The sequence below is a fragment of the Microtus ochrogaster genome, linkage group LG9, assembly GCF_000317375.1.
Source record: "Microtus ochrogaster isolate Prairie Vole_2 linkage group LG9, MicOch1.0, whole genome shotgun sequence".
In the NCBI taxonomy this organism is placed as follows: domain Eukaryota; kingdom Metazoa; phylum Chordata; class Mammalia; order Rodentia; family Cricetidae; genus Microtus; species Microtus ochrogaster.
Genome location: NC_022034.1, coordinates 9,295,929 through 9,304,811, shown reverse-complemented (window position 1 = coordinate 9,304,811; position 8,883 = coordinate 9,295,929). Strand labels below are relative to the sequence as shown.

The 8,883-nt window shown below is 47.2% G+C and overlaps 1 protein-coding gene across 1 annotated transcript in view; it reads right to left on the bottom strand.

Annotated features, from left to right (window-relative positions):
* Window positions 1-8,883, bottom strand: part of Prkn (parkin RBR E3 ubiquitin protein ligase) — a 1,229,844-nt gene that overhangs the window by 87,190 nt on the left and 1,133,771 nt on the right. The gene's annotated exons all lie outside the window — the stretch shown is intronic.

Here is an 8,883-nt window from a genome sequence, read left to right as displayed (position 1 = left end):
TTCATCATACCTCCCCTCGAGGGTCAGCGACCTATGTGGGAGGAGAGGCAGAAAGGTCTGCGAGTCAGAGGTGACTCGAACGTGACATTTTCTTCCAGATACCACAGGAGTGGGGAACGTATGAATTTACGAAGATGGTAGCAGCGTGCACAGGGCCTGCACGGGTTCAAGTCAGATGGGGCCCCAGCTTGGAGAGGGTGCATGGACATGAGCTTGCTCCTCTAACAAGGGCCATCTGTAGTTGACACCCACTGGCAAAAGGAAAGCCAGTTTTCTCCAGTGGAGTGTCACTGGGTATAGTAAACACACTTCAGGGCCAGGTCCATGCCCAGGAGTAGTTGTATAAGAGAGGAAAAACTACAAACAACAACAACAAAACCCCTAAAAAACAAACAAACAAAAACCAGAAAACAAAACCTAATGATGCTTTTGTAGACATTTTGTCTCATTTAACTTTGTTTGGGCATTTTTCATCTTTTTGTTCTTTTGTTTATTTATTTTTATTTTTGTTGTTGTGGGTTTTTTTGGAGAGAGAGAGATCAAGAGAGAGAGAGATCGAGAGAGAGAGAGATCAAGAGAGAGAGATCGAGAGAGAGATGAGTTTGGGTGGTAGGGATGTGGGGACGATCTGGAAGGAACTGTGAGAGAGGAGAACATAATAAAAATGTATCACATGAAAACTTTTTTGGAGGCTGGAGAGATGGCTCAGTGACTAAGAGCACTGGCTGCTTTTCCAGAGCACCTGAGTTGAACTCACAGCACCCACATGGCAGCTCAAGTGATCTGTAACTCCAGTTGAGTGGTTCCAACACCCTCACATAGACACACATGCAGGCAAAACACCAAAGCACATAAAGTAAAAATAAATACTTAAAAATTATTTAAAAAAGAAAAAGAAAAAATTCAATAAAGAAGCCAGAAAAAAAAAGAAAAAAGAAAATGAATAAGGATTGGACTCAGGGAAGAATGTTGTCTGATCCCCAAGGTCTTATATACAGTTGTGCCAGGCTAGAATCAGGGAAGGGGCAATTATTGAGTAAATCAAAGCCACAGAGCTCTGTGGTACTGAGAATCATGGCAGTCAATGCACACTTGAAGGTAAAGTTCATCACTTTACACACTTGGTCGTGTCATAGTGAAGGAACCTACCAGAGACTTTACAAAACTCACCACAGAGGTTATACACGATAAAGGGACAGCGTGGAGTCAGAGTGAACGCTGCTGCCATAGTACCTGTTCTGTTGCTGTGAAGGGACCATGACAAAGGCAGCTCTTGTATAGGAAAGCATTTAACCGGGGCTGGCTTACAGTTTCGGAGGCTTAGTCCATTATGGCCATGGCAGGGATCATGGCGGCAAGTAGGTGTGTTGCATACAAGTCGCTAAGAGCTACATCCTGACCTGCAGACTGAGAGAGAAACTATAGGCTTGGCACAGACTTTCAAAAAAATCAAAGCCCATGCCCAGTGATACACTTCAACAAAGGCACACATCTTAATCCTTCTAATCCTTTCAAATAGTGTCCCTCCTTGGTGACTAAGCATTTAAATATATGAGCCTCTGAGGCCATTCCTACTCAAAACCCCATAATTGCTATTTATACACATGACTGGTTTTATAAAGTGTTCACGCGCTAGGGATGTAATTTAGTGGTATAGAGTTTGCCATGTGCAAGGTCCTGGGATAGATCCCTAAAACTGAAAAAAATAAAAATAATTTATCATTTATTGGTATTAGCATTAATAAAAATATGTTTCTCTTACAGCTATCACCGAAGCTGAATGACGGGGCCAGTGGGAACAGGAGGGCAGGTAAACATTTTGCATTATCTAAACATCTCCAGCTTGGGCACTAGACAGAGGTCTCCTGGCTGTTGGTAGAAGTCTTGTGTCTCTGAATGATGGACACTGGCACCAGGCACCTGTGACCATGGAAGTCTGAGTGTATTAGCTGACTACAGGCATATACTGGACTTTAAGTCAATGAAGATAAACAGTGTGGGGGCAGTGGGGACTGTGAGCATCTGGTCACACACTGAGACATTGCCACGTCAGGTCAGAGGAGGGCTCCAGAGCACCCTCCTCAGGTCCTATCCTGAGTCCAGGCTTGGGTGATGGGTACCACTGAGTGTCCGTGGTATCTCTAACATGTAGGAAATGGCTGCGATCCTCTTTTACAAAGATTCCTTCTCCGAGTTACATTAAGACACAGTCTGCCAGGCATTTCGTCAAGTCAAGCAAGCCACCAACCTAACCCGTGTGTCTGTGCTGACCCCTTGAATGCCTGAGGTCAGTGATCGCCCTGACATCATCCCTGTTTCCACTCACCACCAGTCCGTTTAGGCTAGACGGTTGCCTCGGTGCCTGCTGAGTGCCAAGTCCCCTCAGCGCCCCTAGTCCAGTTAACGAGGCCTATGCAGCAGGCATTCAATCAGCAAATATTAATTGATGTGGTAAGGTTCTTCTCCGAAAGGCTGAATTCCTCCTGAGAGGCTAATTCACTGTGCTCTGCCTGTCTGCGGGTAGCGAGGGCTTCAGAGTGGGAGCGAGCTTGGACGAGAGCTACCATGGTGTGGGAGGGGCATTGTTCCCGTGATGGATGGAAGGACATTCTTGACAGATTGTATGGGCAGGATCCTTACAAGTAATTTATTTTGCTTTCCGATTACTTTGGAGAAAGCATCCCTGGGGTTTTGGCCAGAGAGCTGTATAAGCTATCAGTTGAATGGATTCATTCCTGTTTTGCGAAGGTAATAGTTTATGAGAAAAGCCCCATATCTCTCTAGTCAGCATTTTCCTTTATGTAGCCTATGATCTTCCGAATTAGGGTGCTTGGCACTATTTCTAAGTTTTACTCTGAGATGTAAGGGAGCCTAAACTGACTTCAGGGAGCGACACATTCATCAGCTTCCCGGGACCCTTGGCTCCCACCTTCCACCTCACCAAAGCCTGAGTGCACATGCCTTTACCTACGCCAACCAGGGAAGGATGGGGAGACAGGTCTGTCCTTCATGATGCTTACCAGGAGGTTATGTGGCCACTGACAACAAGAACGGGACCATTTAACATTTAAGCAGCATGGCTTGGGCAGAGCAGCTGCCTTAGGTCACCTTCCCCACAGATCAGACCTCTGGAAAGCCTGCTTTTCTTCAGGTTCAATGGAAGACACCCGACCCATGTTTCATGGACTTCAGGACATCTTAGAGTTTCCTGAAGGCCATCTCAGTGGCCAGCTGGGAGCCTGAGCGTGAGGCTCCCACACTCCCTGCGGAGCAGTGAAGGGGGTGATGTGCCCCCCTTGAAGCCGACCTAGGGTACTTGGTACTGCACAGTGTGTCCCTGTAGCTGGGGCATGAGGGTGTGAGCACCAGGGCAGGGTGAGTCTATGCTCCTGCTGCACTTCTTTATGGGGGTGGGGGGTAGGGGGTGTTTCTTTTGTCTGCTGGGGCAGTTGAGTTGCCAGGGGCTCCTCTCCCTTTAAAGTGGAGCAGGAGAACAGAAAAGAGCTCCTAGATGGAGGCTCTGCCTTGAAGCAGGCCCCAGGAGGTTGGGGGTGTCAGGTCTCAAACCCAGGATGAGTGTTGAGGTACCTACTTAACATATCAAAGCTGAGCCGTCTTCCAGGTTCTCCCAGCATCCCTCTGCTCCTATGTGTTCTAGGGTCCTCCCTGTGGGCATATGCCTCCCTACCTTCAACTCTCTAGCCCAGGAGCTGGGTTGCCCTCTGCACAGCTGCTCTTCCCTATAATCCAGACATTCTCGATACACTGGTCCTTTTTACCCTTTGGTCCTTTGGCCTCTTGGTCTCCTGGCTTTCCTCTCTCCTTTCTCTTTACGTGATCCGGCTCAGACTGGCCATGTCCACCCTGGACTCTCAGATGTCTCTGCCTCTGGCTACGCTCTCCCTCATATTTACAGTAAGCTCTCTCCTCCACCATACCTAGGAGAGGCCATGGCCTCCTTCTTTATTTCCTTTTCTCATTCGGGGGCCACAGGAGGGAAGCAGGGCGTCGAAGGTGCCAGGGCCGCGGGTCTCTGGGGAAGCAGGGGAGACTGGGGGAGCTGACTAGGGTCCAGGCCTGGGGCCTACCGAGCCGGCAGGTGGAGGAGGCCAAGTGCACAGCCGAGTCAGCTGTCTGTTTAAAAGAATGGAGCAAACAGGATGTTTGGGTGTGTGAGGGCCGTGGGAGGGATTCATACCTGTTCTGAGGGCAATCTGTTTTTAACCTTGTTAACCTAAACTGTACTTTGAAATTTAAACCAAATGGAGCCTCTTTCCTCCCAGTGATTTATTAGGCCTTCCCTCGCTATCAAATTAAAGCTCTCCAGGAGTGAGACAATTCATCCTTATCTAATTGCCGCCCACCCTCCTACTCCGGGAACAGGGAGCCGGAGAGAGGGAGGCACACGTGGGAGGCAGCTGCGGAGCAGTGGGCTCTTTGCGTTTCCTTCAATTCGAGTTTCATTCCATCCATCAAGCGATTTTCCTGCCGTATGCCCGTGGAAGGACAATGCCACTCTCCTCCAGAAAAATATTTCTAATTCTGTTTCAAAGACACCCTGTACCCTAGGGTCCAGGAGGAGCTGGCCCCATGGACAGAGGCTCTTCCCTCCCTTACAGCTAAGCAGGACCTCTGTTTATCTAGTACAGGGTAGGCGGCTTCTAAACGATCTTTTAAGGCAAGAACCTAAGGGAAGGAAAACATCCTTTTTTAAATCCCATTTTCCTCCTCACCCCACACTGAGCTGTTACTATAGCAACGCCGTACCTGCCACTAGGACAGTTAGGTCCCCCTGTGAAGTTGAGCAAAGCTCTTTTTCACTGGGAGAGGGACTGCTGCTCACTGACCACTTTACCCCTGGGGGGCTGAGTTCTTCAATTCTCCGACATGCTTAATCCAAAGCTTCCCACTGCTAAAACCTAAAATTCACTTTTAACCTCCGAGTAACATAGAATACCCCAAACCTTTCCGGAACTGAACTCGGTGGAAACAGATTTACATTTTGTGTTAGTTATGGATAATTTTCTTCTCTGCGCTGGCTTAAGTTTAGAAAAGGCCCCTCCCCATGAATGAAATCATGTGGGGGAGATCACATGTTCCTATTCTGTCTCCACTTCCCTTCTCATGTATTTAAAACCATGTTGGTATGTGCATGCGTGCATGTATGTATGTAATGAACATATTTCAGTTACATGGAAAATATGGAGGTTGATGTAATAACTGTTCTGTGGTCACTGCTCAGACTTAGCACTTGCTGATATAGAGAAGTCATTTTTGCTTTGATCATATAAAAATATAACAGATTGCTAGGCGTGGTGGTACACGCCTTTAAACCCAGCACTTGGGAGACAGAGGCAGATGGATCACTGTGAGCTCGAGGCCAGCCTTGTCTACAGGGCAAGTTTCAGGACAATCAGGAATACACAGAGAAACCCTAACTTGAAAAAAGTACACATGTATCTGTAACAGATGAAGCTGAAGATCCTTCTCTTTTCTCATGTCTATTTCTGGGTGAGTGCATGTGTGTGTGTGTGTTTTTGTTTGTATGTACTGTGTATAAAGTATGTGTGTGGTGCATACATGTGAGCGTATGGGTATATGTGTCTGCCTGTGTATGTGCTCATACATGGAGCCAGAGTAGGACATTGTATGTCTTTCCCTGTCTCTTTCTGTCTTTTTGCCTTGGGGCAGAGTCCACACTGAACAGGGAGATCTTGTTTCAACTAGGACCTTTCCTGCCTCCCCTTTCCTGGGTGTGCTGGGGATCTGAACTCAGGGCCTCACACTTGCTGGGTAAGTGTTCTTACCCAGTGAGCCATCTCCCCAGGTCTCTTGCTTCTTTTCTCCTTCCTTTCTCATTCTTTCTTGCTGCTTGCCAGGAGGTAGCATGTGTCTTGAGGCTGCAGGCTGGACCAACCTTTTGACACGGCAATGGATGCCATCACCTACATAGTTCACATTGAAGAACGGTGCTTACAAAATAAAACCAAGAGGCAACCTCACGCCCACTTCATAGTGTTTTAAACAATTTGTCACTTTGCATTGTGCTGAAATCATAACTAGGAGGGGATGTGCAGCCTCCAGGGAAGGGGACATGGTCGACAGACCTTTGTCTCCAAGTCTCTGCACACACAAATGTGTCAGCCCTTTTAGACTGTTTTTTTTTTCCCTAGCTGAAGGGACAGGAAGGGATAGAAGGCCCCACTGCCACTGGATTCATTGGAAATTTTGTGGGAGCCACAGAACCTCCTGCTGCCCTTCTCCCCTTCCTTTGGTTTTCTAGGTAATCTTTACACCCCAGCGTGCAGATTAACCAGACCACATGAGTACCACTATTAATTTAAAATAAAACATTTTAGGCAGGAGCCTATTTGGGGTTCTTGCTTACACAGGGAGCCCAGTGTTTCCACCCCAAGGTCAAATTAAGAAGTTAGTGGGTTTGATATTTTGTCAGCTGAAAATTAAGCGACAAGGGGGTCAATACAAAGGAGACAGTTGTCACCCTGCTGGATGGCAAAGAGTGGCATTATGAATGAGACCATCAGGGGTCGGGCAAGAGCATTATCTTGGATAAATGGTTTGTGGTTATTGATCCCGACCAACCTGACAGAAGAGAAGCTCAATGTATGATTGTTACAATCAGCTGATTTATACCTGCAATTTATAATTTGTGTGTGCTGTCAATTCTGTCAATACCAAACAGCAGTGCCCTAGCTTCAAAACCCTGACAGCCTGGATGCTGTCTCCTGATGTGGAAGGTACTCTAGGCCACAGAATTACCAAACTGGGTCATTTGCTTCAAAGACAATTTCAGCACAAGTAACTAGGGGGAGAGACACACAACAAAGGAACCCAGACAGGCTCCCAGTGACTAATTTACATGGTCAACTTGACTGCACAAAGAAAAAGCCAGGACACTGGTGGCACTTGGCTTTGGGTGTGTTTGTGACGGTGCCCCCAGCGAGGGTTACATGGTGCTCTTCTAAGTGCGGGTGGCCGTGTCCCATGGATTAGGGACCTGAATTGCATACAAGAGGGGGAAGAGGGAAGCCAGAGAGGACAAGCAATCATTGCTCTCTGCTTCCTGATTCTAGATAGTATGGCCAGTCGCCATGCTTTCCCTGACACGATGGACAGTATCAATTTAAACCACAGGACAAAACAAATAAAAAACCCAAACAAAGCAAAAAAGAAAAACTAAGCAAACAAACCTTCTGTCTTAGTCTGGTTCTACGGCTGGGAAGAGATCCATGACCTTGGAAACTCTTAAAAAGAAAAACATCTCATTGGCACTGGCTTACGGGTTCAGAGGTTTAGTCCACTATGATGTACAGGCAGACATGGCATGGACGAGGAGCTGAGAGTTCTGCATCTGGATTGGCAGGCAGCAGGAAGAGAGAGCGACAACTTCTGAAATCTCAAAGACCACCCCAGTGACACACTTCCTCGAACAAGGCCACATCTCTTCCAACAAGGCCACACCTCCAATAATGTCACTTTCTATGAGCCAATGGGGGCCATTTTTATTCAGTGCCCCCCTCCCGCCAAATGAACTAAGCAATCAAGCACTCCCAAACACTCCGTAACAATAAAATCCTCCCTTACACTGCTTCTTGTTGGGTAAACGGTTGTAAGTACAAGAAAACTAAAAGAGGACTAATTCAAGGACAGGAAAGATTCCCTCCTCTGTCCTTATTGTGCGTCACCATTGCTCATCAAGTGTCCCAGGGCAAGTGTGTTTCATGGAGAGGCAGTGACTTGGAACCACTTAGGGCCCTGAGATATGACCTATCAGCCAGTGCCTGATGGGGACTTTCTTCTCAGACTCAAATTCCATAGAAACCAAAGCGCAAGCTGAGTAAGCCAGCCAAGACACCCACACACCAAAGAAACAGCTCTGGGAGATGTTGGAAATTGGTGTCTGGACTGTAATAAAGAGCTCAGAAGCCAGAGTCAAGATCTGCCCAGCAGAGGTGATGGCGAAGGTCTTGTACTGAGCCAGAACAGACAGGTGCGGATGGGACCGCTATGACCAGTGGCATTTTACGGTCCGCAAAGACAGCTAGGGATTCATTCATCCTAAACAAGAACACGATACAGAACCAGAGTGCCACGAGGACAAGGATGCCGAGGGAATGAACACCTGTGATTCTTCCTTTTAACTACACAGCCCTGCTCGCCTTCCGAAACAAAGATTTGCTCCTTGAGCTACATGCCTGTTATATGTTGTGAACGAAAACATCTGGAAATAAGCTGTGTCTTCAGTCATCGACTGACTGATAGAGCCACAGTACTGTGGGCAAGGTTGGAATGTTGCGGGTCCTCGGGCTAGTGACCTTACCTTGGTAACCAGTTCTAGCCTCCAGAGCAGCCACTCCTAGACTACCTCTCTAAACTAATATCCTGTGACCAACCGATAAACATCTGGGATCTATTAGCTTATCTAACTACTGGCTTCCTCAAAACCAGTAGCTAAGACTGTCATCATAGAACATCTTGAGCTGACAGACAAGCTTCTCCTGTCTCCCTGCACCGGCCTCTCTGATGCATCCCCCATTATAGTTTAAATTTGATATATGACTCCCTCTGTTCTGTAATACTATAAATCATGAAACTGTTTCCATGTTAGAACATGGAATTTTGGGTGACCCAAATCTGTGTTCCTGATCACTCAAAATGGCTCCAGGATAAACTGTCTCTGTTCCATGTCCACATCTCAATCAGACACCCAAGTTAGGGAACTGGCAGGCTTCCAGGGCTCTCTGTCTTTCCGTTCCTGAAGACCAGATGGCCGCCTAACGAGGCAAAGGGCTCTGTCACCCAGCATGAGCCCCACTTTCTTTTCTTTTCTTTTCTTTTCTTTTCTTTTCTTTTCTTTTCTTT